We start from the raw sequence: 25,560 nt of genomic DNA on the forward strand, positions 1-25,560 counted from the left end.
AACATTTTTGCAGGCCTAAAATGCATTTTAAGGCCTTTTTTGGGCTGCTAACATATTCTGAGCTTTCAGGGGTGTAGGATGCATTTTTCATGCCAAAAATATTTTGGAGAATTTCAGTGGTCTAGGATGCGGCTTAATGCCCCTTTCATGCTGCAAATGTTTTTGGGACATTCAGGGCTCTCTGATACCATTTTTGGCCCACCAACATTTTCTGGACTTTAGGGGGTGAAGGATGCCTGTAAACCCCTTTTGTCAACCTCCAAAGTTATCAACATTTTTGCAAGCCTAAGAAGCATTTGAAGTCCTTTTTTTGAGCTGCCAACATTTTCTGATCTTTCAGGGTTGTAGGATGCATTTTTTGTGCCAAAAATATTTTGAGGAATTTCAGTGGTCTAGGATGCGACTTAATGCCTCTTTCAGGCTGCAAATCTGTTTGGGACATTCAGAGCTCTCTGACACTGTTTTTGGGCCACAAACATTTTCTGGACTTTAGGGGGTCTATGATGCCTGTAAACCCCTTTTTTGGTCCTCCAAAGTTTTCAACATTTTTGCAGGCCTAAAATGCATTTTAAGGCCTTTTTTGGGCTGCTAACATATTCTGAGCTTCAGGGGTATAGGTTGCATTTTTCATGCCAAAAATATCTTGGGGAATTTCAGTGGTCTAGGATGCGGCTTAATGCCCCTTTCAGGCTGCAAATGTTTTTGGGACATTCAGAGCTCCCTGACACCGATTTTGGCCCACCAACATTTTCTGGACTTTAGGGGGTCTAGGATGCCTGTAAACCCCTTTTTTGGGCCTCCAAAATTTTCAACATTTTTGCAGGCATAAAATGCATTTTAAGGCCTTTTTTGGGCTGCTAACATATTCTGAGCCTTAGCGATGTAGGATGCATTTTTCGTGCAAAAAATATTTTTGGGAATTTCAGTGGTCTAGGATGCGGGTTAATGCCCCTTTCATGCTGCAAATGTTTTTGGGACATTCAGGGCTCTCTGATACCATTTTTGGCCCACCAACATTTTCTGGACTTTAGGGGGTGAAGGATGCCTGTAAACCCCTTTTGTCAACCTCCAAAGTTATCAACATTTTTGCAAGCCTAAGAAGCATTTGAAGTCCTTTTTTTGAGCTGCCAACATTTTCTGATCTTTCAGGGTTGTAGGATGCATTTTTTGTGCCAAAAATATTTTGAGGAATTTCAGTGGTCTAGGATGCGACTTAATGCCTCTTTCAGGCTGCAAATCTGTTTGGGACATTCAGAGCTCTCTGACACTGTTTTTGGGCCACAAACATTTTCTGGACTTTAGGGGGTCTATGATGCCTGTAAACCCCTTTTTTGGTCCTTCAAAGTTTTCAACATTTTTGCAGGCCTAAAATGCATTTTAAGGCCTTTTTTGGGCTGCTAACATATTCTGAGCTTCAGGGGTATAGGTTGCATTTTTCATGCCAAAAATATCTTGGGGAATTTCAGTGGTCTAGGATGCGGCTTAATGCCCCTTTCAGGCTGCAAATGTTTTTGGGACATTCAGAGCTCCCTGACACCGATTTTGGCCCACCAACATTTTCTGGACTTTAGGGGGTCTAGGATGCCTGTAAACCCCTTTTTTGGGCCTCCAAAATTTTCAACATTTTTGCAGGCGTAAAATGCATTTTAAGGCCTTTTTTGGGCTGCTAACATATTCTGAGCCTTAGCGGTGTAGGATGCATTTTTCGTGCAAAAAATATTTTTGGGAATTTCAGTGGTCTAGGATCTGGGTTAATGCCCCTTTCATGCTGCAAATGTTTTTGGGACATTCAGAGCTCTCTGACATATATTTTGGCCCACCAACATTTTCTGGACTTTAGGGGGTCTAGGATGCCTCTAAACTCCTTTTTTCCACCTCCAAAGTTTTCAACATTTTTGCAGGCCTAAAATGCATTTTAAGGCATTTTTGGGCTGCTAACATTTTCGGAACTTTCAGGGGTGTATTATGCATTTTTTGTGCCAAAAATATTTTTGGGAATTTCAGTGGTCTAGGATGCGGATTAATGCCCCTTTCAGGCTGCAAATGTTTTTGGGACATTCAGGGCTCTCTGACACCATTTTTGGACCACAATCATTTTCTGGACTTTAGGGGGTCTAGGATACCTGTAAACCCCTTTTTTGGTCCGTCAAAGTTTTCAACATTTTTGCAGGCCTAAAATGCATTTTAAGGCCTTTTTTGGGCTGCTAACATATTCTGAGCTTCATGGGTGTAGGATGCATTTTTCGTGCCAAAAATATTTTTGGGAATTTCAGTGGTCTAGGATGCGGATTAATGCCCCTTTCAGGCTGCAAATGTTTTTGGGACATTCAGGGCTCTCTGACACCATTTTTGGACCACAATCATTTTCTGGACTTTTCGGGGGTCTAGGATGCCTGTAACCCCTTTTTTGGGCCTCCAAAGTTTTCAACATTTTTGCACGCTCAAAATGCATTTTAAGGCCTTTTTTGGGCTGCTAACATATTCTGAGCTTCAGGGGTGTAGGATGCATTTTTCATGCCAAAAATATTTTGGGAAATTTCAGTGGTCTAGGATGCGGCTTAATGCCCCTTTCAGGCTGCAAATGTTTTTGGGACATTCAGAGCTCTCTGACCGATTTTGGCCCACCAACATTTTCTGGAGTTGAAGGGGTCTAGGATGCCCCTAAACCCTTTTTTTCCACCTCCAAAGTTTTCTACATTTTTTCAGGCCTAAGATGCACTTTAAGGCATTTTTGTGCTGCTAACATTTTCAGAACTTTCAGGGGTGTATGATGCATTTTTCGTGGCAAAAATATTTTTGGGAATTTCAGTGGTCTAGGATGCGAGTTAATGCCCCTTTCAGGCTGACAATGTTTTTGGGACATTCAGAGCTCTCTGACAAAGATTTTTGCCCACCAACATTTTCTGGACTTTAGGGGGTCTAGGATGCCTGTAAACCCCTTTTTTGGTCCTTCAAAGTTTTCAACATTTTTGCAGGCCTAAAATGCATTTTAAGGCATTTTTGGGCTGCTAACATTTTCAGAACTTTCAGGGGTGTGGTATGCATTTTTTGTGCCAAAAATATTTTTGGGAATTTCAGTGGTCTCGGATGCGTGTTAATGCCCGTTTCACTCTGAAAATGTTTTTGGGACATTCAGGGCTCTCTGACACCATTTTTGGGCCACCAACATTTTCTGGACTTTAGGGGGTCTAGGATGCCTGTAAACCCCTTTTTGGCCCTTCAAAGTTTTCAACATTTTTGCAGGCCTAAAATGCATTTTAAGGACTTTTTTGGGCTGCTAACATATTCTGAGCTTCATGGGTGTAGGATGCATTTTTCGTGCCAAAAATATTTTTGGGAATGTCAGAGGTCTAGGATGCGGGTTAATGCCCCTTTGAGGCTGCAAATGTTTTTGGGACATTCAGGGCTCTCTGACACCATTTCTGGGCCACAACCATTTTCTGGACTTTAGGGGGTCTAGGATGCCTCTAAACCCCTTTTTTCCACCTCCAAAGTTTTCTACATTTTTGCAGGCCTAAGATGCACTTTAAGGCTTTTTTTGGGCTGCTAACATATTCTGAGCTTCATGGGTGTAGTATTCATTTTTTGTGCCAAAAATATTTTTGGGAATGTCAGAGGTCTAGGATGCGGGTTAATGCCCGTTTCACTCTGCAAATGTTTTTGGGACATTCAGGGCTCTCTGACACCATTTTTGGGCCACCAACATTTTCTGGACTTTAGGGGGTCTAGGATGCCTGTAAACCCCTTTTTTGGTCCTTCAAAGTTTTCAACATTTTTGCAGGCCTAAAATGCATTTTAAGGCATTTTTGGGCTGCTAACATTTTCAGAACTTTCAGGGGTGTAGTATGCATGTTTTGTGCCAAACATATTTTTGGGAATTTCAGTGGTCTAGGATGCGTGTTAATGCCCGTTTCACTCTGCAAATGTTTTTGGGACATTCAGGGCTCTCTGACACAATTTTTGGGCCACCAACATTTTCTGGACTTTAGGGGGTCTAGGATGCCTGTAAACCCCTTTTTTGGGCCTCCAAAGTTTTCAACATTTTTGCAGGCTTAAAATGCATTTTAAAGCCTTTTTTGGGCTGCTAACATATTCTGAGCCTTAGGGGTGTAGGATGCATTTTTCGTGCCAAAAATATTTTTGGGAATTTCAGTGGTCTAGGATGCGGGTTAATGCCCCTTTGAGGCTGCAAATGTTTTTGGGACATTCAGGGCTCTCTGACACCATTTCTGGGCCACAACCATTTTCTGGACTTTAGGGGGTCTAGGATGCCTCTAAACCCCTTTTTTCCACCTCCAAAGCTTTCTACATTTTTGCAGGCCTAAGATGCACTTTAAGGCCTTTTTTGGGCTGCTAACATATTCTGAGCTTCATGGGTGTAGTATTCATTTTTTGTGCCAAAAATATTTTTGGGAATGTCAGAGGTCTAGGATGCGGGTTAATGCCCGTTTCACTCTGCAAATGTTTTTGGGACATTCAGGGCTCTCTGACACCATTTTTGGGCCACCAACATTTTCTGGACTTTAGGGGGTCTAGGATGCCTGTAAACCTCTTTTTTGGTCCTTCAAAGTTTTCAACATTTTTGCAGGCCTAAAATGCATTTTAATGCCTTTTTTGGGCTGCTAACATATTCTGAGCTTTCAGGGGTGTAGGATGCATTTTTCGTGGCAAAAATATTTTTGGGAATTTCAGTGGTCTAGGATGCAGCTTAATGCCCATTTCAGGCTGACAATGTTTTTGGGACATTCAGGGCTCTCTGACACAGATTTTGGCCCACCAACATTTTCTGGACTTTAGGGGGTCTAGGATGCCTGTAAACCCCTTTTTTGGTCCTTCAAAGTTTTAAACATTTTTGCAGGCCTAAAATGCATTTTAAGGCATTTTTGGGCTGCTAACATTTTCAGAACTTTCAGGGGTGTAGTATGCATTTTTTGTGCCAAAAATATTTTTGGGAATTTCAGTGGTCTAGGATGCGTGTTAATGCCCGTTTCACTCTGCAAATGTTTTTGGGACATTCAGGGCTCTCTGACACAATTTTTGGGCCACCAACATTTTCTGGACTTTAGGGGGTCTAGGATGCCTGTAAACCCCTTTTTTGGGCCTCCAAAGTTTTCAACATTTTTGCAGGCCTAAAATGCATTTTAAGGCCTTTTTTGGGCTGCTAACATATTCTGAGCTTTCAGGGGTGTAGGATGCATTTTTCGTGCCAAAAATATTTTTGGGAATTTCAGTGGTCTAGGATGCGGGTTAATGCCCCTTTCAGGCTGCAAATGTTTTTGAAACATTCAGGGCTCTCTGACACCATTTTTGGGCCACCAACATTTTCTGGAGTTTAGGGGGTCTAGGATGCCTGTAAACCCCTTTTTTGGTCCTTCAAAGTTTTCAACATTTTTGCAGGCCTAAAATGATTTTTAAGGCCTTTTTTGTGCTGCTAACATATTCTGAGCTTTCAGGGGTGTAGGATGCATTTTTCTTGCCAAAAATATTATTGGGAATTTCAGTGGTCTAGGATGCGGGTTAATGCCCCTTTCAGGCTGACAATGTTGTTGGGACATTCAGAGCTCTCTGACACAGATTTTGGCCCACCAACATTTTCTGGACTTTAGGGGGTCTAGGATGCCTGTAAACCCCTTTTTTGGTCCTTCAAAGTTTTCAACATTTTTACAGGCCTAAAATGCATTTTAAGGCCTTTTTAAGGCTGCTAACATATTCTGAGCTTTCAGGGGTGTAGGATGCATTTTTCGTGCCAAAAATATTTTTGGGAATTTCAGTGGTCTAGGATGCGGTTTAATGCCCGTTTCACTCTGCAAATGTTTTTGGGACATTCAGAGCTCTCTGACACCATTTTTGGGCCACCAACATTTTCTGGACTTTAGGGGGTCTAGGATGCCTGTAAACCCCTTTTTTGGGCCTCCAAAGTTTTCAACGTTTTTACAGGCCTAAAATGCATTTTAAGGCCTTTTTAAGGCTGCTAACATATTCTGAGCTTTCAGGGGTGTAGGATGCATTTTTCGTGCCAAAAATATTTTTGGGAATTTCAGTGGTCTAGGATGCGGGTTAATGCCCGTTTCACTCTGCAAATGTTTTTGGGACATTCAGAGCTCTCTGACACCATTTTTGGGCCACCAACATTTTCTGGACTTTAGGGGGTCTAGGATGCCTGTAAACCCCTTTTTTGGTCCTTCAAAGTTTTCAACATTTTTGCAGGCCTAAAATGCATTTTAAGGCATTTTTGGGCTGCTAACATTTTGAGAACTTTCAGGGGTGAAGTATGCATTTTTTGTGCCAAAAATATTTTTGGGAATTTCAGTGACCTAGAATACGGGTTAATGCCCCTTTGAGGTTGCAAATGTTTTTGGGACATTCAGAGCTCTCTGACACAGATTTTGGCCCACCAACATTTTCCGGACTTTAGGGGGTATAGGATGACTCTAAACCCCTTTTTTCCATCTCCAAAGTTTTCAACATTTTTGCAGGCCTAAAATGCATTTTAGGGCATTTTTGGGCAGCTAACATTTTCAGAACTTTCAGGGGTGTAGTATGCATTTTTTGTGCCAAAAATATTTTTGGGAATTTCAGTGGTCTAGGATGCGGGTTAATGCCCCTTTCATGCTGCAAATGTTTTTGGGACATTCAGGGCTCTCTGATACCATTTTTGGCCCACCAACATTTTCTGGACTTTAGGGGGTGAAGGATGCCTGTAAACCCCTTTTGTCAACCTCCAAAGTTATCAACATTTTTGCAAGCCTAAGAAGCATTTGAAGTCCTTTTTTTGAGCTGCCAACATTTTCTGATCTTTCAGGGTTGTAGGATGCATTTTTTGTGCCAAAAATATTTTGAGGAATTTCAGTGGTCTAGGATGCGACTTAATGCCTCTTTCAGGCTGCAAATCTGTTTGGGACATTCAGAGCTCTCTGACACTGTTTTTGGGCCACAAACATTTTCTGGACTTTAGGGGGTCTATGATGCCTGTAAACCCCTTTTTTGGTCCTTCAAAGTTTTCAACATTTTTGCAGGCCTAAAATGCATTTTAAGGCCTTTTTTGGGCTGCTAACATATTCTGAGCTTCAGGGGTATAGGTTGCATTTTTCATGCCAAAAATATCTTGGGGAATTTCAGTGGTCTAGGATGCGGCTTAATGCCCCTTTCAGGCTGCAAATGTTTTTGGGACATTCAGAGCTCCCTGACACCGATTTTGGCCCACCAACATTTTCTGGACTTTAGGGGGTCTAGGATGCCTGTAAACCCCTTTTTTGGGCCTCCAAAATTTTCAACATTTTTGCAGGCGTAAAATGCATTTTAAGGCCTTTTTTGGGCTGCTAACATATTCTGAGCCTTAGCGGTGTAGGATGCATTTTTCGTGCAAAAAATATTTTTGGGAATTTCAGTGGTCTAGGATCTGGGTTAATGCCCCTTTCATGCTGCAAATGTTTTTGGGACATTCAGAGCTCTCTGACATATATTTTGGCCCACCAACATTTTCTGGACTTTAGGGGGTCTAGGATGCCTCTAAACTCCTTTTTTCCACCTCCAAAGTTTTCAACATTTTTGCAGGCCTAAAATGCATTTTAAGGCATTTTTGGGCTGCTAACATTTTCGGAACTTTCAGGGGTGTATTATGCATTTTTTGTGCCAAAAATATTTTTGGGAATTTCAGTGGTCTAGGATGCGGATTAATGCCCCTTTCAGGCTGCAAATGTTTTTGGGACATTCAGGGCTCTCTGACACCATTTTTGGACCACAACCATTTTCTGGACTTTAGGGGGTCTAGGATACCTGTAAACCCCTTTTTTGGTCCGTCAAAGTTTTCAACATTTTTGCAGGCCTAAAATGCATTTTAAGGCATTTTTGGGCTGCTAACATTTTCGGAACTTTCAGGGGTGTATTATGCATTTTTTGTGCCAAAAATATTTTTGGGAATTTCAGTGGTCTAGGATGCGGATTAATGCCCCTTTCAGGCTGCAAATGTTTTTGGGACATTCAGGGCTCTCTGACACCATTTTTGGACCACAATCATTTTCTGGACTTTTCGGGGGTCTAGGATGCCTGTAACCCCTTTTTTGGGCCTCCAAAGTTTTCAACATTTTTGCACGCTCAAAATGCATTTTAAGGCCTTTTTTGGGCTGCTAACATATTCTGAGCTTCAGGGGTGTAGGATGCATTTTTCATGCCAAAAATATTTTGGGAAATTTCAGTGGTCTAGGATGCGGCTTAATGCCCCTTTCAGGCTGCAAATGTTTTTGGGACATTCAGAGCTCTCTGACCGATTTTGGCCCACCAACATTTTCTGGAGTTTAAGGGGTCTAGGATGCCCCTAAACCCTTTTTTTCCACCTCCAAAGTTTTCTACATTTTTTCAGGCCTAAGATGCACTTTAAGGCATTTTTGTGCTGCTAACATTTTCAGAACTTTCAGGGGTGTATGATGCATTTTTCGTGGCAAAAATATTTTTGGGAATTTCAGTGGTCTAGGATGCGAGTTAATGCCCCTTTCAGGCTGACAATGTTTTTGGGACATTCAGAGCTCTCTGACAAAGATTTTTGCCCACCAACATTTTCTGGACTTTAGGGGGTCTAGGATGCCTGTAAACCCCTTTTTTGGTCCTTCAAAGTTTTCAACATTTTTGCAGGCCTAAAATGCATTTTAAGGCATTTTTGGGCTGCTAACATTTTCAGAACTTTCAGGGGTGTGGTATGCATTTTTTGTGCCAAAAATATTTTTGGGAATTTCAGTGGTCTCGGATGCGTGTTAATGCCCGTTTCACTCTGAAAATGTTTTTGGGACATTCAGGGCTCTCTGACACCATTTTTGGGCCACCAACATTTTCTGGACTTTAGGGGGTCTAGGATGCCTGTAAACCCCTTTTTGGCCCTTCAAAGTTTTCAACATTTTTGCAGGCCTAAAATGCATTTTAAGGACTTTTTTGGGCTGCTAACATATTCTGAGCTTCATGGGTGTAGGATGCATTTTTCGTGCCAAAAATATTTTTGGGAATGTCAGAGGTCTAGGATGCGGGTTAATGCCCCTTTGAGGCTGCAAATGTTTTTGGGACATTCAGGGCTCTCTGACACCATTTCTGGGCCACAACCATTTTCTGGACTTTAGGGGGTCTAGGATGCCTCTAAACCCCTTTTTTCCACCTCCAAAGTTTTCTACATTTTTGCAGGCCTAAGATGCACTTTAAGGCTTTTTTTGGGCTGCTAACATATTCTGAGCTTCATGGGTGTAGTATTCATTTTTTGTGCCAAAAATATTTTTGGGAATGTCAGAGGTCTAGGATGCGGGTTAATGCCCGTTTCACTCTGCAAATGTTTTTGGGACTTTCAGGGCTCTCTGACACCATTTTTGGGCCACCAACATTTTCTGGACTTTAGGGGGTCTAGGATGCCTGTAAACCCCTTTTTTGGTCCTTCAAAGTTTTCAACATTTTTGCAGGCCTAAAATGCATTTTAAGGCATTTTTGGGCTGCTAACATTTTCAGAACTTTCAGGGGTGTAGTATGCATGTTTTGTGCCAAACATATTTTTGGGAATTTCAGTGGTCTAGGATGCGTGTTAATGCCCGTTTCACTCTGCAAATGTTTTTGGGACATTCAGGGCTCTCTGACACAATTTTTGGGCCACCAACATTTTCTGGACTTTAGGGGGTCTAGGATGCCTGTAAACCCCTTTTTTGGGCCTCCAAAGTTTTCAACATTTTTGCAGGCTTAAAATGCATTTTAAAGCCTTTTTTGGGCTGCTAACATATTCTGAGCCTTAGGGGTGTAGGATGCATTTTTCGTGCCAAAAATATTTTTGGGAATTTCAGTGGTCTAGGATGCGGGTTAATGCCCCTTTGAGGCTGCAAATGTTTTTGGGACATTCAGGGCTCTCTGACACCATTTCTGGGCCACAACCATTTTCTGGACTTTAGGGGGTCTAGGATGCCTCTAAACCCCTTTTTTCCACCTCCAAAGCTTTCTACATTTTTGCAGGCCTAAGATGCACTTTAAGGCCTTTTTTGGGCTGCTAACATATTCTGAGCTTCATGGGTGTAGTATTCATTTTTTGTGCCAAAAATATTTTTGGGAATGTCAGAGGTCTAGGATGCGGGTTAATGCCCGTTTCACTCTGCAAATGTTTTTGGGACATTCAGGGCTCTCTGACACCATTTTTGGGCCACCAACATTTTCTGGACTTTAGGGGGTCTAGGATGCCTGCAAACCTCTTTTTTGGTCCTTCAAAGTTTTCAACATTTTTGCAGGCCTAAAATGCATTTTAATGCCTTTTTTGGGCTGCTAACATATTCTGAGCTTTCAGGGGTGTAGGATGCATTTTTCGTGGCAAAAATATTTTTGGGAATTTCAGTGGTCTAGGATGCAGCTTAATGCCCATTTCAGGCTGACAATGTTTTTGGGACATTCAGGGCTCTCTGACACAGATTTTGGCCCACCAACATTTTCTGGACTTTAGGGGGTCTAGGATGCCTGTAAACCCCTTTTTTGGTCCTTCAAAGTTTTAAACATTTTTGCAGGCCTAAAATGCATTTTAAGGCATTTTTGGGCTGCTAACATTTTCAGAACTTTCAGGGGTGTAGTATGCATTTTTTGTGCCAAAAATATTTTTGGGAATTTCAGTGGTCTAGGATGCGTGTTAATGCCCGTTTCACTCTGCAAATGTTTTTGGGACATTCAGGGCTCTCTGACACAATTTTTGGGCCACCAACATTTTCTGGACTTTAGGGGGTCTAGGATGCCTGTAAACCCCTTTTTTGGGCCTCCAAAGTTTTCAACATTTTTGCAGGCCTAAAATGCATTTTAAGGCCTTTTTTGGGCTGCTAACATATTCTGAGCTTTCAGGGGTGTAGGATGCATTTTACGTGCCAAAAATATTTTTGGGAATTTCAGTGGTCTAGGATGCGGGTTAATGCCCCTTTCAGGCTGCAAATGTTTTTGAAACATTCAGGGCTCTCTGACACCATTTTTGGGCCACCAACATTTTCTGGAGTTTAGGGGGTCTAGGATGCCTGTAAACCCCTTTTTTGGTCCTTCAAAGTTTTCAACATTTTTGCAGGCCTAAAATGATTTTTAAGGCCTTTTTTGTGCTGCTAACATATTCTGAGCTTTCAGGGGTGTAGGATGCATTTTTCTTGCCAAAAATATTATTGGGAATTTCAGTGGTCTAGGATGCGGGTTAATGCCCCTTTCAGGCTGACAATGTTGTTGGGACATTCAGAGCTCTCTGACACAGATTTTGGCCCACCAACATTTTCTGGACTTTAGGGGGTCTAGGATGCCTGTAAACCCCTTTTTTGGTCCTTCAAAGTTTTCAACATTTTTACAGGCCTAAAATGCATTTTAAGGCCTTTTTAAGGCTGCTAACATATTCTGAGCTTTCAGGGGTGTAGGATGCATTTTTCGTGCCAAAAATATTTTTGGGAATTTCAGTGGTCTAGGATGCGGTTTAATGCCCGTTTCACTCTGCAAATGTTTTTGGGACATTCAGAGCTCTCTGACACCATTTTTGGGCCACCAACATTTTCTGGACTTTAGGGGGTCTAGGATGCCTGTAAACCCCTTTTTTGGGCCTCCAAAGTTTTCAACGTTTTTACAGGCCTAAAATGCATTTTAAGGCCTTTTTAAGGCTGCTAACATATTCTGAGCTTTCAGGGGTGTAGGATGCATTTTTCGTGCCAAAAATATTTTTGGGAATTTCAGTGGTCTAGGATGCGGGTTAATGCCCGTTTCACTCTGCAAATGTTTTTGGGACATTCAGAGCTCTCTGACACCATTTTTGGGCCACCAACATTTTCTGGACTTTAGGGGGTCTAGGATGCCTGTAAACCCCTTTTTTGGTCCTTCAAAGTTTTCAACATTTTTGCAGGCCTAAAATGCATTTTAAGGCATTTTTGGGCTGCTAACATTTTGAGAACTTTCAGGGGTGAAGTATGCATTTTTTGTGCCAAAAATATTTTTGGGAATTTCAGTGACCTAGAATACGGGTTAATGCCCCTTTGAGGTTGCAAATGTTTTTGGGACATTCAGAGCTCTCTGACACAGATTTTGGCCCACCAACATTTTCCGGACTTTAGGGGGTATAGGATGACTCTAAACCCCTTTTTTCCATCTCCAAAGTTTTCAACATTTTTGCAGGCCTAAAATGCATTTTAGGGCATTTTTGGGCAGCTAACATTTTCAGAACTTTCAGGGGTGTAGTATGCATTTTTTGTGCCAAAAATATTTTTGGGAATTTCAGTGGTCTAGGATGCGGGTTAATGCCCCTTTCAGGCTGCAAATGTTTTTGGGACATTCAGGGTTCTCTGACACCATTTTTGGGCCACAACCATTTTCTGGACTTTAGGGGGTCTAGGATGCCTGTAAACCCCTTTTTTGGGCCTCCAAAATTTTCAACATTTTTGCAGGCATAAAATGCATTTTAAGGCCTTTTTTGGGCTGCTAACATATTCTGAGCCTTAGCGATGTAGGATGCATTTTTCGTGCAAAAAATATTTTTGGGAATTTCAGTGGTCTAGGATGCGGGTTAATGCCCCTTTCATGCTGCAAATGTTTTTGGGACATTCAGGGCTCTCTGATACCATTTTTGGCCCACCAACATTTTCTGGACTTTAGGGGGTGAAGGATGCCTGTAAACCCCTTTTGTCAACCTCCAAAGTTATCAACATTTTTGCAAGCCTAAGAAGCATTTGAAGTCCTTTTTTTGAGCTGCCAACATTTTCTGATCTTTCAGGGTTGTAGGATGCATTTTTTGTGCCAAAAATATTTTGAGGAATTTCAGTGGTCTAGGATGCGACTTAATGCCTCTTTCAGGCTGCAAATCTGTTTGGGACATTCAGAGCTCTCTGACACTGTTTTTGGGCCACAAACATTTTCTGGACTTTAGGGGGTCTATGATGCCTGTAAACCCCTTTTTTGGTCCTTCAAAGTTTTCAACATTTTTGCAGGCCTAAAATGCATTTTAAGGCCTTTTTTGGGCTGCTAACATATTCTGAGCTTCAGGGGTATAGGTTGCATTTTTCATGCCAAAAATATCTTGGGGAATTTCAGTGGTCTAGGATGCGGCTTAATGCCCCTTTCAGGCTGCAAATGTTTTTGGGACATTCAGAGCTCCCTGACACCGATTTTGGCCCACCAACATTTTCTGGACTTTAGGGGGTCTAGGATGCCTGTAAACCCCTTTTTTGGGCCTCCAAAATTTTCAACATTTTTGCAGGCGTAAAATGCATTTTAAGGCCTTTTTTGGGCTGCTAACATATTCTGAGCCTTAGCGGTGTAGGATGCATTTTTCGTGCAAAAAATATTTTTGGGAATTTCAGTGGTCTAGGATCTGGGTTAATGCCCCTTTCATGCTGCAAATGTTTTTGGGACATTCAGAGCTCTCTGACATATATTTTGGCCCACCAACATTTTCTGGACTTTAGGGGGTCTAGGATGCCTCTAAACTCCTTTTTTCCACCTCCAAAGTTTTCAACATTTTTGCAGGCCTAAAATGCATTTTAAGGCATTTTTGGGCTGCTAACATTTTCGGAACTTTCAGGGGTGTATTATGCATTTTTTGTGCCAAAAATATTTTTGGGAATTTCAGTGGTCTAGGATGCGGATTAATGCCCCTTTCAGGCTGCAAATGTTTTTGGGACATTCAGGGCTCTCTGACACCATTTTTGGACCACAACCATTTTCTGGACTTTAGGGGGTCTAGGATACCTGTAAACCCCTTTTTTGGTCCGTCAAAGTTTTCAACATTTTTGCAGGCCTAAAATGCATTTTAAGGCCTTTTTTGGGCTGCTAACATATTCTGAGCTTCATGGGTGTAGGATGCATTTTTCGTGCCAAAAATATTTTTGGGAATTTCAGTGGTCTAGGATGCGGATTAATGCCCCTTTCAGGCTGCAAATGTTTTTGGGACATTCAGGGCTCTCTGACACCATTTTTGGACCACAATCATTTTCTGGACTTTTCGGGGGTCTAGGATGCCTGTAACCCCTTTTTTGGGCCTCCAAAGTTTTCAACATTTTTGCACGCTCAAAATGCATTTTAAGGCCTTTTTTGGGCTGCTAACATATTCTGAGCTTCAGGGGTGTAGGATGCATTTTTCATGCCAAAAATATTTTGGGAAATTTCAGTGGTCTAGGATGCGGCTTAATGCCCCTTTCAGGCTGCAAATGTTTTTGGGACATTCAGAGCTCTCTGACCGATTTTGGCCCACCAACATTTTCTGGAGTTTAAGGGGTCTAGGATGCCCCTAAACCCTTTTTTTCCACCTCCAAAGTTTTCTACATTTTTTCAGGCCTAAGATGCACTTTAAGGCATTTTTGTGCTGCTAACATTTTCAGAACTTTCAGGGGTGTATGATGCATTTTTCGTGGCAAAAATATTTTTGGGAATTTCAGTGGTCTAGTATGCGAGTTAATGCCCCTTTCAGGCTGACAATGTTTTTGGGACATTCAGAGCTCTCTGACAAAGATTTTGGCCCACCAACATTTTCTGGACTTTAGGGGGTCTAGGATGCCTGTAAACCCCTTTTTTGGTCCTTCAAAGTTTTCAACATTTTTGCAGGCCTAAAATGCATTTTAAGGCATTTTTGGGCTGCTAACATTTTCAGAACTTTCAGGGGTGTGGTATGCATTTTTTGTGCCAAAAATATTTTTGGGAATTTCAGTGGTCTCGGATGCGTGTTAATGCCCGTTTCACTCTGAAAATGTTTTTGGGACATTCAGGGCTCTCTGACACCATTTTTGGGCCACCAACATTTTCTGGACTTTAGGGGGTCTAGGATGCCTGTAAACCCCTTTTTGGCCCTTCAAAGTTTTCAACATTTTTGCAGGCCTAAAATGCATTTTAAGGACTTTTTTGGGCTGCTAACATATTCTGAGCTTCATGGGTGTAGGATGCATTTTTCGTGCCAAAAATATTTTTGGGAATGTCAGAGGTCTAGGATGCGGGTTAATGCCCCTTTGAGGCTGCAAATGTTTTTGGGACATTCAGGGCTCTCTGACACCATTTCTGGGCCACAACCATTTTCTGGACTTTAGGGGGTCTAGGATGCCTCTAAACCCCTTTTTTCCACCTCCAAAGTTTTCTACATTTTTGCAGGCCTAAGATGCACTTTAAGGCTTTTTTTGGGCTGCTAACATATTCTGAGCTTCATGGGTGTAGTATTCATTTTTTGTGCCAAAAATATTTTTGGGAATGTCAGAGGTCTAGGATGCGGGTTAATGCCCGTTTCACTCTGCAAATGTTTTTGGGACATTCAGGGCTCTCTGACACCATTTTTGGGCCACCAACATTTTCTGGACTTTAGGGGGTCTAGGATGCCTGTAAACCTCTTTTTTGGTCCTTCAAAGTTTTCAACATTTTTGCAGGCCTAAAATGCATTTTAAGGCCTTTTTTGGGCTGCTAACATATTCTGAGCTTTCAGGGGTGTAGGATGCATTTTTCGTGGCAAAAATATTTTTGGGAATTTCAGTGGTCTAGGATGCGAGTTAATGCCCCTTTCAGGCTGACAATGTTTTTGGGACATTCAGAGCTCTCTGACACAGATTTTGGCCCACCAACATTTTCTGGACTTTAGGGGGTCTAGGATGCCTGTAAACCCCTTTTTTGGTCCTTCAAAGTTTTAAACATTTTTGCAGGCCTAAAATGCATTTTAAGGCATTTTTGGGCTGCTAACATTTTCAGAACTTTCAGGGGTGTAGTATGCATGTTTTGTGCCAAACATATTTTTGGGAATTTCAGTGGTCTAGGATGCGTGTTAATGCCCGTTTCACTCTGCAAATGTTTTTGGGACATTCAGGGCTCTCTGACACAATTTTTGGGCCACCAACATTTTCTGGACTTTAGGGGGTCTAGGATGCCTGTAAACCCCTTTTTTGGGCCTCCAAAGTTTTCAACATTTTTGCAGGCTTAAAATGCATTTTAAAGCCTTTTTTGGGCTGCTAACATATTCTGAGCCTTAGGGGTGTAGGATGCATTTTTCGTGCCAAAAATATTTTTGGGAATTTCAGTGGTCTAGGATGCGGGTTAATGCCCCTTTGAGGCTGCAAATGTTTTTGGGACATTCAGGGCTCTCTGACACCATTTCTGGGCCACAACCATTTTCTGGACTTTAGGGGGTCTAGGATGCCTCTAAACCCCTTTTTTCCACCTCCAAAGCTTTCTACATTTTTGCAGGCCTAAGATGCACTTTAAGGCCTTTTTTGGGCTGCTAACATATTCTGAGCTTCATGGGTGTAGTATTCATTTTTTGTGCCAAAAATATTTTTGGGAATGTCAGAGGTCTAGGATGCGGGTTAATGCCCGTTTCACTCTGCAAATGTTTTTGGGACATTCAGGGCTCTCTGACACCATTTTTGGGCCACCAACATTTTCTGGACTTTAGGGGGTCTAGGATGCCTGTAAACCTCTTTTTTGGTCCTTCAAAGTTTTCAACATTTTTGCAGGCCTAAAATGCATTTTAATGCCTTTTTTGGGCTGCTAACATATTCTGAGCTTTCAGGGGTGTAGGATGCATTTTTCGTGGCAAAAATATTTTTGGGAATTTCAGTGGTCTAGGATGCAGCTTAATGCCCATTTCAGGCTGACAATGTTTTTGGGACATTCAGGGCTCTCTGACACAGATTTTGGCCCACCAACATTTTCTGGACTTTAGGGGGTCTAGGATGCCTGTAAACCCCTTTTTTGGTCCTTCAAAGTTTTAAACATTTTTGCAGGCCTAAAATGCATTTTAAGGCATTTTTGGGCTGCTAACATTTTCAGAACTTTCAGGGGTGTAGTATGCATTTTTTGTGCCAAAAATATTTTTGGGAATTTCAGTGGTCTAGGATGCGTGTTAATGCCCGTTTCACTCTGCAAATGTTTTTGGGACATTCAGGGCTCTCTGACACAATTTTTGGGCCACCAACATTTTCTGGACTTTAGGGGGTCTAGGATGCCTGTAAACCCCTTTTTTGGGCCTCCAAAGTTTTCAACATTTTTGCAGGCCTAAAATGCATTTTAAGGCCTTTTTTGGGCTGCTAACATATTCTGAGCTTTCAGGGGTGTAGGATGCATTTTTCGTGCCAAAAATATTTTTGGGAATTTCAGTGGTCTAGGATGCGGGTTAATGCCCCTTTCAGGCTGCAAATGTTTTTGAAACATTCAGGGCTCTCTGACACCATTTTTGGGCCACCAACATTTTCTGGAGTTTAGGGGGTCTAGGATGCCTGTAAACCCCTTTTTTGGTCCTTCAAAGTTTTCAACATTTTTGCAGGCCTAAAATGATTTTTAAGGCCTTTTTTGTGCTGCTAACATATTCTGAGCTTTCAGGGGTGTAGGATGCATTTTTCTTGCCAAAAATATTATTGGGAATTTCAGTGGTCTAGGATGCGGGTTAATGCCCCTTTCAGGCTGACAATGTTGTTGGGACATTCAGAGCTCTCTGACACAGATTTTGGCCCACCAACATTTTCTGGACTTTAGGGGGTCTAGGATGCCTGTAAACCCCTTTTTTGGTCCTTCAAAGTTTTCAACATTTTTACAGGCCTAAAATGCATTTTAAGGCCTTTTTAAGGCTGCTAACATATTCTGAGCTTTCAGGGGTGTAGGATGCATTTTTCGTGCCAAAAATATTTTTGGGAATTTCAGTGGTCTAGGATGCGGTTTAATGCCCGTTTCACTCTGCAAATGTTTTTGGGACATTCAGAGCTCTCTGACACCATTTTTGGGCCACCAACATTTTCTGGACTTTAGGGGGTCTAGGATGCCTGTAAACCCCTTTTTTGGGCCTCCAAAGTTTTCAACGTTTTTACAGGCCTAAAATGCATTTTAAGGCCTTTTTAAGGCTGCTAACATATTCTGAGCTTTCAGGGGTGTAGGATGCATTTTTCGTGCCAAAAATATTTTTGGGAATTTCAGTGGTCTAGGATGCGGGTTAATGCCCGTTTCACTCTGCAAATGTTTTTGGGACATTCAGAGCTCTCTGACACCATTTTTGGGCCACCAACATTTTCTGGACTTTAGGGGGTCTAGGATGCCTGTAAACCCCTTTTTTGGTCCTTCAAAGTTTTCAACATTTTTGCAGGCCTAAAATGCATTTTAAGGCATTTTTGGGCTGCTAACATTTTGAGAACTTTCAGGGGTGAAGTATGCATTTTTTGTGCCAAAAATATTTTTGGGAATTTCAGTGACCTAGAATACGGGTTAATGCCCCTTTGAGGTTGCAAATGTTTTTGGGACATTCAGAGCTCTCTGACACAGATTTTGGCCCACCAACATTTTCCGGACTTTAGGCGGTATAGGATGACTCTAAACCCCTTTTTTCCATCTCCAAAGTTTTCAACATTTTTGCAGGCCTAAAATGCATTTTAGGGCATTTTTGGGCAGCTAACATTTTCAGAACTTTCAGGGGTGTAGTATGCATTTTTTGTGCCAAAAATATTTTTGGGAATTTCAGTGGTCTAGGATGCGGGTTAATGCCCCTTTCAGGCTGCAAATGTTTTTGGGACATTCAGGGTTCTCTGACACCATTTTTGGGCCACAACCATTTTCTGGACTTTAGGGGGTCTAGGATGCCTCTAAACCCCTTTTTTCCACCTCCAAAATTTTCTACATTTTTGCAGGCCTAAGATGCACTTTAAGGCATTTTTTGGGCTGCTAACATTTTCAGAACTTTCAGGGGTGTTGTATGCATTTTCTGTGCCAAAAATATTTTTGGGAATTTCAGTGGTCTAGGATGCGGGTTAATGCCCTTTTCATTCTGCAAATGTTTATGGGGCATTCAGAGCTCTCTGACATAGATTTTGGCCCACCAACATTTTCTGGACTTTAGGGGGTCTAGGATGCCTGTAAACCCCTTTTTTGGACCTTCAAAGTTTTCAACATTTGTGTAGGCATAAGATGCATTTTAAGTCCTTTTTTTTGAGATGCCAACATTTTCTGATCTTTCAGGGTTGTAGGATGCATTTTTTGTGCCAAAAATATTTTTGGGAATTTCAGTGTTCTGGGATGTGGGTTAGTGCCACTTTCAGGCTGCAAATGTTTTTGGGACATTCAGAGCTCTCTGACACCGAGTTTGGCCCACCAACATTTACTGGACTTTAGGGGGTCTAGGATGCCTGTAAACCCCTTTTTTGGTCCTTCAAAGTTTTCAACATTTTTGCAGGCCTAAAATGCATTTTAAGGCCCTTTTTGGGCTGCTAACATATTCTGAGCTTTCAGGGGTGTAGGATGCATTTTTCGTGCCAAAAATATTTTTGGGAATTTCAGTGGTCTAGGATGCGGGTTAATGCCCCTTTCAGGCTGCAAATGTTTTTGGGACATTCAGAGCTCTCTGACACAGATTTTGGCCCACCAAGATTTTCTGGACTTAGGGGGTCTAGGATGCCTCTAAACCCCTTTTTTCCACCTCCAAGGTTTTCTACATGTTTGCAGGCCTAAGATGCACTTTAAGGCATTTTTGGGCTGCTAACATTTTCAGAACTTTCAGGGGTGTAGTATGCATTTTTTGTGCCAAAAATATTTTGGGGAATTTCAGTGGCCTAGGATGCGGCTTAATGCCCCTTTCAGGCTGCAAATGTATTTGGGACATTCAGGGCTCTCTGACACCATTTTTGGGCCACCAACATTTTCTGGACTTTAGGGGATCTAGGATGGCTGTAAACCCCTTTTTTGGTCCTTCAAAGTTTTCAACATTTTTGCAGGCCTAAAATGCATTTTAAGGACTTTTTTGGGCTGCTAACATATTCTGAGCTTTAGGGGTGTAGGATGCATTTTTCGTGCCAAAAATATTTTGGGGAATTTCAGTGGTCTAGGATGTGGGTTAATGCCCCTTTGAGGTTGCAAATGTTTTTGGGACATTCAGAGCTCTCTGACACAGATTTTGGCCCACCAACATTTTCTGGACTTTAGGGGGTCTAGGATGCCTCTAAACCCCTTTTTTCGACCTCCAAAGTTTTCAACATTTTTGCAGGCCTAAAATGCATTTTAAGGCATTTTTGGGCTGCTAACATTTTCAGAACTTTCAGGGGTGTAGTATGCATTTTTTGTGCCAAAAATATTTTTGGGAATTTCAGTGGTCTAGGATGCGGGTTAATGCCCCTTTCAGGTTGCAAATGTTTTTGGGACATTCAGGGCTCTCTGACACCATTTTTGGGCCACAACCATTTTCTGGACTTTTGGGGGTCTAGGATGCCTCTAAACCCCTTTTTTCCACCTCCAAAGTTTTCTACATTTTTACAGGCCTAAGATGCACTTTAAGGCATTTTTGGGCTGCTAACATTTTCAGAACTTTCAGGGGTGTAGTATGCATTTTTTGTGCCAAAAATATTTTTGGGAATTTCAGTGGTCTAGGATGCGGGTTAATGCCCTTTTCATTCTGCAAATGTTTTTGGGGCATTCAGAGCTCTCTGACACATCTCTGACTCTAACATTTTCTGGACTTTAGGGGGTCTAGGATGCCTGTAAACCCCTTTTTTGGACCTTCAAAGTTTTCAACATTTTTGTAGGCTTAAGATGCATTTTAAGTCCTTTTTTTGAGATGCCAACATGTTCTGATCTTTCGGGGTGTAGTATGCATTTTTTGTGCCAAAAATATTTTTGGGAATTTCAGTGGTCTAGGATGCGGGTTATTGCCCCTTTCAGGTTGCAAATCTGTTTGGGACATTCAGGGCTCTCTGACACCATTTTGGAGCCACCACCATTTTCTGGACTTTAGCGGGTCTACGATGCCTGTAAACCCATTTTTTGGTCCATCAAAGTTTTCAACATTTTTGCAGGCCTAAAATGCATTTTAAGCCTTTTTTTGGGCTGCTAACATATTCTGAGCTTCAGGGTTATAGGTTTCATTTTTCATGCCAAAAATATTTTGGGGAATTTCAGTGGTCTAGGATGCGGCTTAATGCCCCTTTCAGGCTGCAAATGTTTTTGGGACATTCAGAGCTCTCTGACACCGATTTTGGCCCACCAACATTTTCTGGACTTTAGGGGGTCTAGGATGCCTGTAAACCCCTTTTTTGGGCCTCCAAAGTTTTCAACATTTTTGCATGCCTAAAATGCATTTGAAGGCCTTTTTTGGGCTGCTAACATTTTCAGAACTTTCAGGGGTGTAGTATGCATTTTTTGTGCCAAAAATATTTTTGGGAATTTCAGTGGTCTAGGATGCGGGTTAATGCCCCTTTCAGGCTGACAATGTTGTTGGGACAGTCAGAGATCTCTGACACAAATTTTGGCCCACCAACATTTTCTGGACTTTAGGGGGTCTAGGGTGCCTCTAAACCCCTTTTTTCCACCTCCAAAGTTGTCGACATTTTTGCAGGCCTAAGATGAACTTTAAGGCATTTTTGGGCTGCTAACATATTCTGAGCTTTCAGGGGTGTAGGATGCATTTTTCGTGCCAAAAATATTTTTGGGAATTTCAGTGGTCTAGGATGCGGGTTAATGCCCGTTTCAGGCTGCAAATGTTTTTGAAACATTCAGGGCTCTCTGACACCATTTTTGGGCCACCAACATTTTCTGGAGTTTAGGGGGTCTAGGATGCCTGTAAACCCCTTTTTTGGTCCTTCAAAGTTTTCAACATTTTTGCAGGCCTAAAATGCATTTTAAGGCCTTTTTTGTGCTGCTAACATATTCTGAGCTTTCAGGGGTGTAGGATGCATTTTTCTTGCCAAAAATATTATTGGGAATTTCAGTGGTCTAGGATGCGGGTTAATGCCCCTTTCAGGCTGACAATGTTGTTGGGACATTCAGAGCTCTCTGACACAGATTTTGGCCCACCAACATTTTCTGGACTTAGGGGGGTCTAGGATGCCTCTAAACCCCTTTTTGCCACCTCCAAAGTTTTCTACATTTTTGCAGGCCTAAGATGCACTTTAAGGCATTTTTGGGCTGCTAACATTTTCAGAACTTTCAGGGGTGTAGTATGCATTTTTTGTGCCAAAAATATTTTTGGGAATTTCAGTGGTCTAGGATGCGGGTTAATGCCTGTGTCACTATGCAAATGTTTTTGGGACATTCAGGGCTCTCTGACACCATTTTTGGGCCACCAACATTTTCTGGAGTTTAGGGGGTCTAGGATGCCTGTAAACCTCTTTTTTGGTCCTTCAAAGTTTTCAACATTTTTGCAGGCCTAAAATGCATTTTAAGGCCTTTTTTGGGCTGCTAACATATTCTGAGCTTTCAGGGGTGTAGGATGCATTTTTCATGCCAAAAATATTTTGGAGAATTTCAGTGGTCTAGGATGCGGCTTAATGCCCCTTTCAGGCTGCAAATGTATTTGGGGCATTCAGAGATCTCTGACACCGATTTTGGCCCACCAACATTTTCTGGACTTTAGGGGGTCTAGGATGCCTGTAAACCCCTTTTTTCCACCTCCAAAGTTATCAACATTTTTGCAAGCCTAAGAAGCATTTGAAGTCCTTTTATTGAGCTGCCAACATTTTCTGATCTTTCAGGGTTGTAGGATTCATTTTTTGTGCCAAAAATATTTTGGGGAATTTCAGTGGTCTAGGATGCGACTTCATGCCCCTTTCAGGCTGGAAATCTGTTTGGGACATTCCGAGCTCTCTGACACTGTTTTTGGGCCACAAACATTTTCTGGACTTTAGGGGGTCTAGGATGCCTGTAAACCCCTTTTTTGGTCCTTCAAAGTTTTCAACATTTTTGCAGGCCTAAAATGCATTTTAAGGCCTTTTTTGGGCTGCTAACATATTCTGAGCCTTAGCGGTGTAGGATGCATTTTTCGTGCAAAAAATATTTTTGGGAATTTCAGTGGTCTAGGATGCGGGTTAATGCCCCTTTCATGCTGCAAATGTTTTTGGGACATTCAGGGCTCTCTGACATCATTTTTGTGCCACCAACATTTTCTGGGCTTTAGGGGGTGTAGGATGCCTGTAAACCCCTTTTTTCCACCTCCAAAGTTATCAACATTTTTGCAAGCCTAAGATGCACTTTAAGGCATTTTTGTGCTGCTAACATTTTCAGAACTTTCAGGGGTGTAGTATGCATTTTTTGTGCCAAAAATATTTTGGGGAATTTCAGTGGTCTAGGATGCGGCTTAATGCCCCTTTCAGGCTGCAAATGTTTTTGGGACATTCAGAGCTCCCTGACACCGATTTTGGCCCACCAACATTTTCTGGACTTTAGGGGGTCTAGGATGTCTGTAAACCCCTTTTTTGGGCCTCCAAAATTTTCAACATTTTTGCAGGCGTAAAATGCATTTTAAGGCCTTTTTTGGGCTGCTAACATATTCTGAGCCTTAGCGGTGTAGGATGCATTTTTCGTGCAAAAAATATTTTTGGGAATTTCAGTGGTCTAGGATCTGGGTTAATGCCCCTTTCATGCTGCAAATGTTTTTGGGACATTCAGGGCTCTCCGACACCATTTTTGGGCCACCAACATTTTCTGGGCTTTAGGGGGTGTAGGATGCCTGTAAACCCCTTTTTTCCACATCCAAAGTTATCAACATTTTTTGCAAGCCTAAGATGCACTTTAAGGCATTTTTGTGCTGCTAACATTTTCAGAACTTTCAGGGGTGTAGTATGCATTTTTTGTGCCAAAAATATTTTGGGGAATTTCAGTGGTCTAGGATGCAACTTAATGCCCCTTTCAGGCTGCAAATCTGTTTGGGACATGCAGAGCTCTCTGACACTGTTTTTGGGCCACCAACATTTTCTGGACTTTAGGGGGTCTAGGATGTCTGTAAACCCCTTTTTTGGGCCTCCAAAGTTTTCAACATTTTTGCAGGCCTAAAATGCATTTTAAGGCCTTTTTTGGGCTGCTAACATATTCTGAGCCTTGGGGGTGACGGATGCATTTTTTGTGCCAAAAATATTTTTGGAAATTTCAGTGGTCTAGGATACGGGTTAATGCCCCTTTGAGGCTGCAAATGTTTTTGGGACATTCAGAGCTCTCTGACACCGATTTTGGCCCACCAACATTTTCTGGACTTTAGGGGGTCTAGGATGTCTGTAAACCCCTTTTTTGGGCCTCCAAAGTTTTCAACATTTTTGCAGGCCTAAAATGCATTTTAAGGCCTTTTTTGGGCTGCTAACATATTCTGAGCCCTAGGGGTGACGGATGCATTTTTCGTGCAAAAAATATTTTTGGGAATTTCAGTGGTCTAGGATGCGGGTTAATGCCCCTTTCAGGCTGCAAATGTTTTTGGGACATTCAGGGCTCTCTGACACCATTTTTGGGCCACCAACATTTTCTGGACTTTAGGGGGTCTAGGATGCCTGTAAACCCCTTTTTTGGGCCTCCAAAGTTTTCAACATTTTTGCAGGCCTAAAATGCATTTTAAGGCCTTTTTTGGGCTGCTAACATATTCTGAGCTTTCAGGGGTGTAGGATGCATTTTTCATGCCAAAAATATTTTGGAGAATTTCAGTGGTCTAGGATGCGGCTTAATGCCCCTTTCAGGCTGCAAATGTTTTTGGGACATTCAGAGCTCTCTGACACCGATTTTGGCCCACCAACATTTTCTGGACTTTACGGGGTCTAGGATGCCTGTAAACCTCTTTTTTCGGCCTCCAAAGGTTTCGACATTTTTGCAGTCCTAAAATGCATTTTAAGGCCTTTTTTGGGCTGCTAACATATTCTGAGCCTTAGGGGTGTAGGATGCATTTTTCGTGCAAAAAATATTTTTGGGAATTTCAGTGGTCTAGGATGAGGGTTAATACTCCTTTCAGGCTGCACATGTTTTTGTGGAATTCAGGGCTCTCTGACACCATTTTTGGGCCACCAACATTTTCTGGACTTTAGGGGGTCTAGGATGCCTGTAAACCCCTTTTTTGGGCCTCCAAAGTTTTCAACATTTTTGCAGGCTTAAAATGCATTTTAAAGCCTTTTTTGGGCTGCTAACATATTCTGAGCCTTAGGGGTGTAGGATGCATTTTTCGTGCCAAAAATATTTTTGGGAATTTCAGTGGTCTAGGATGCGGGTTAATGCCCCTTTGAGGCTGCAAATGTTTTTGGGACATTCAGGGCTCTCTGACACCATTTCTGGGCCACAACCATTTTCTGGACTTTAGGGGGTCTAGGATGCCTGTAAACCCCTTTTTTGGGCCTCCAAAGTTTTCAACATTTTTGCAGGCTTAAAATGCATTTTAAAGCCTTTTTTGGGCTGCTAACATATTCTGAGCCTTAGGGGTGTAGGATGCATTTTTCGTGCCAAAAATATTTTTGGGAATTTCAGTGGTCTAGGATGCGGGTTAATGCCCCTTTGAGGCTGCAAATGTTTTTGGGACATTCAGGGCTCTCTGACACCATTTCTGGGCCACAACCATTTTCTGGACTTTAGGGGGTCTAGGATGCCTCTAAACCCCTTTTTTCCACCTCCAAAGCTTTCTACATTTTTGCAGGCCTAAGATGCACTTTAAGGCCTTTTTTGGGCTGCTAACATATTCTGAGCTTCATGGGTGTAGTATTCATTTTTTGTGCCAAAAATATTTTTGGGAATGTCAGAGGTCTAGGATGCGGGTTAATGCCCGTTTCACTCTGCAAATGTTTTTGGGACATTCAGGGCTCTCTGACACCATTTTTGGGCCACCAACATTTTCTGGACTTTAGGGGGTCTAGGATGCCTGTAAACCTCTTT

The sequence above is a fragment of the Ambystoma mexicanum genome, chromosome 7p, assembly GCF_040938575.1.
Source record: "Ambystoma mexicanum isolate Mex_15411 chromosome 7p, UKY_AmexF1_1, whole genome shotgun sequence".
Lineage (NCBI taxonomy): Eukaryota > Metazoa > Chordata > Amphibia > Caudata > Ambystomatidae > Ambystoma > Ambystoma mexicanum.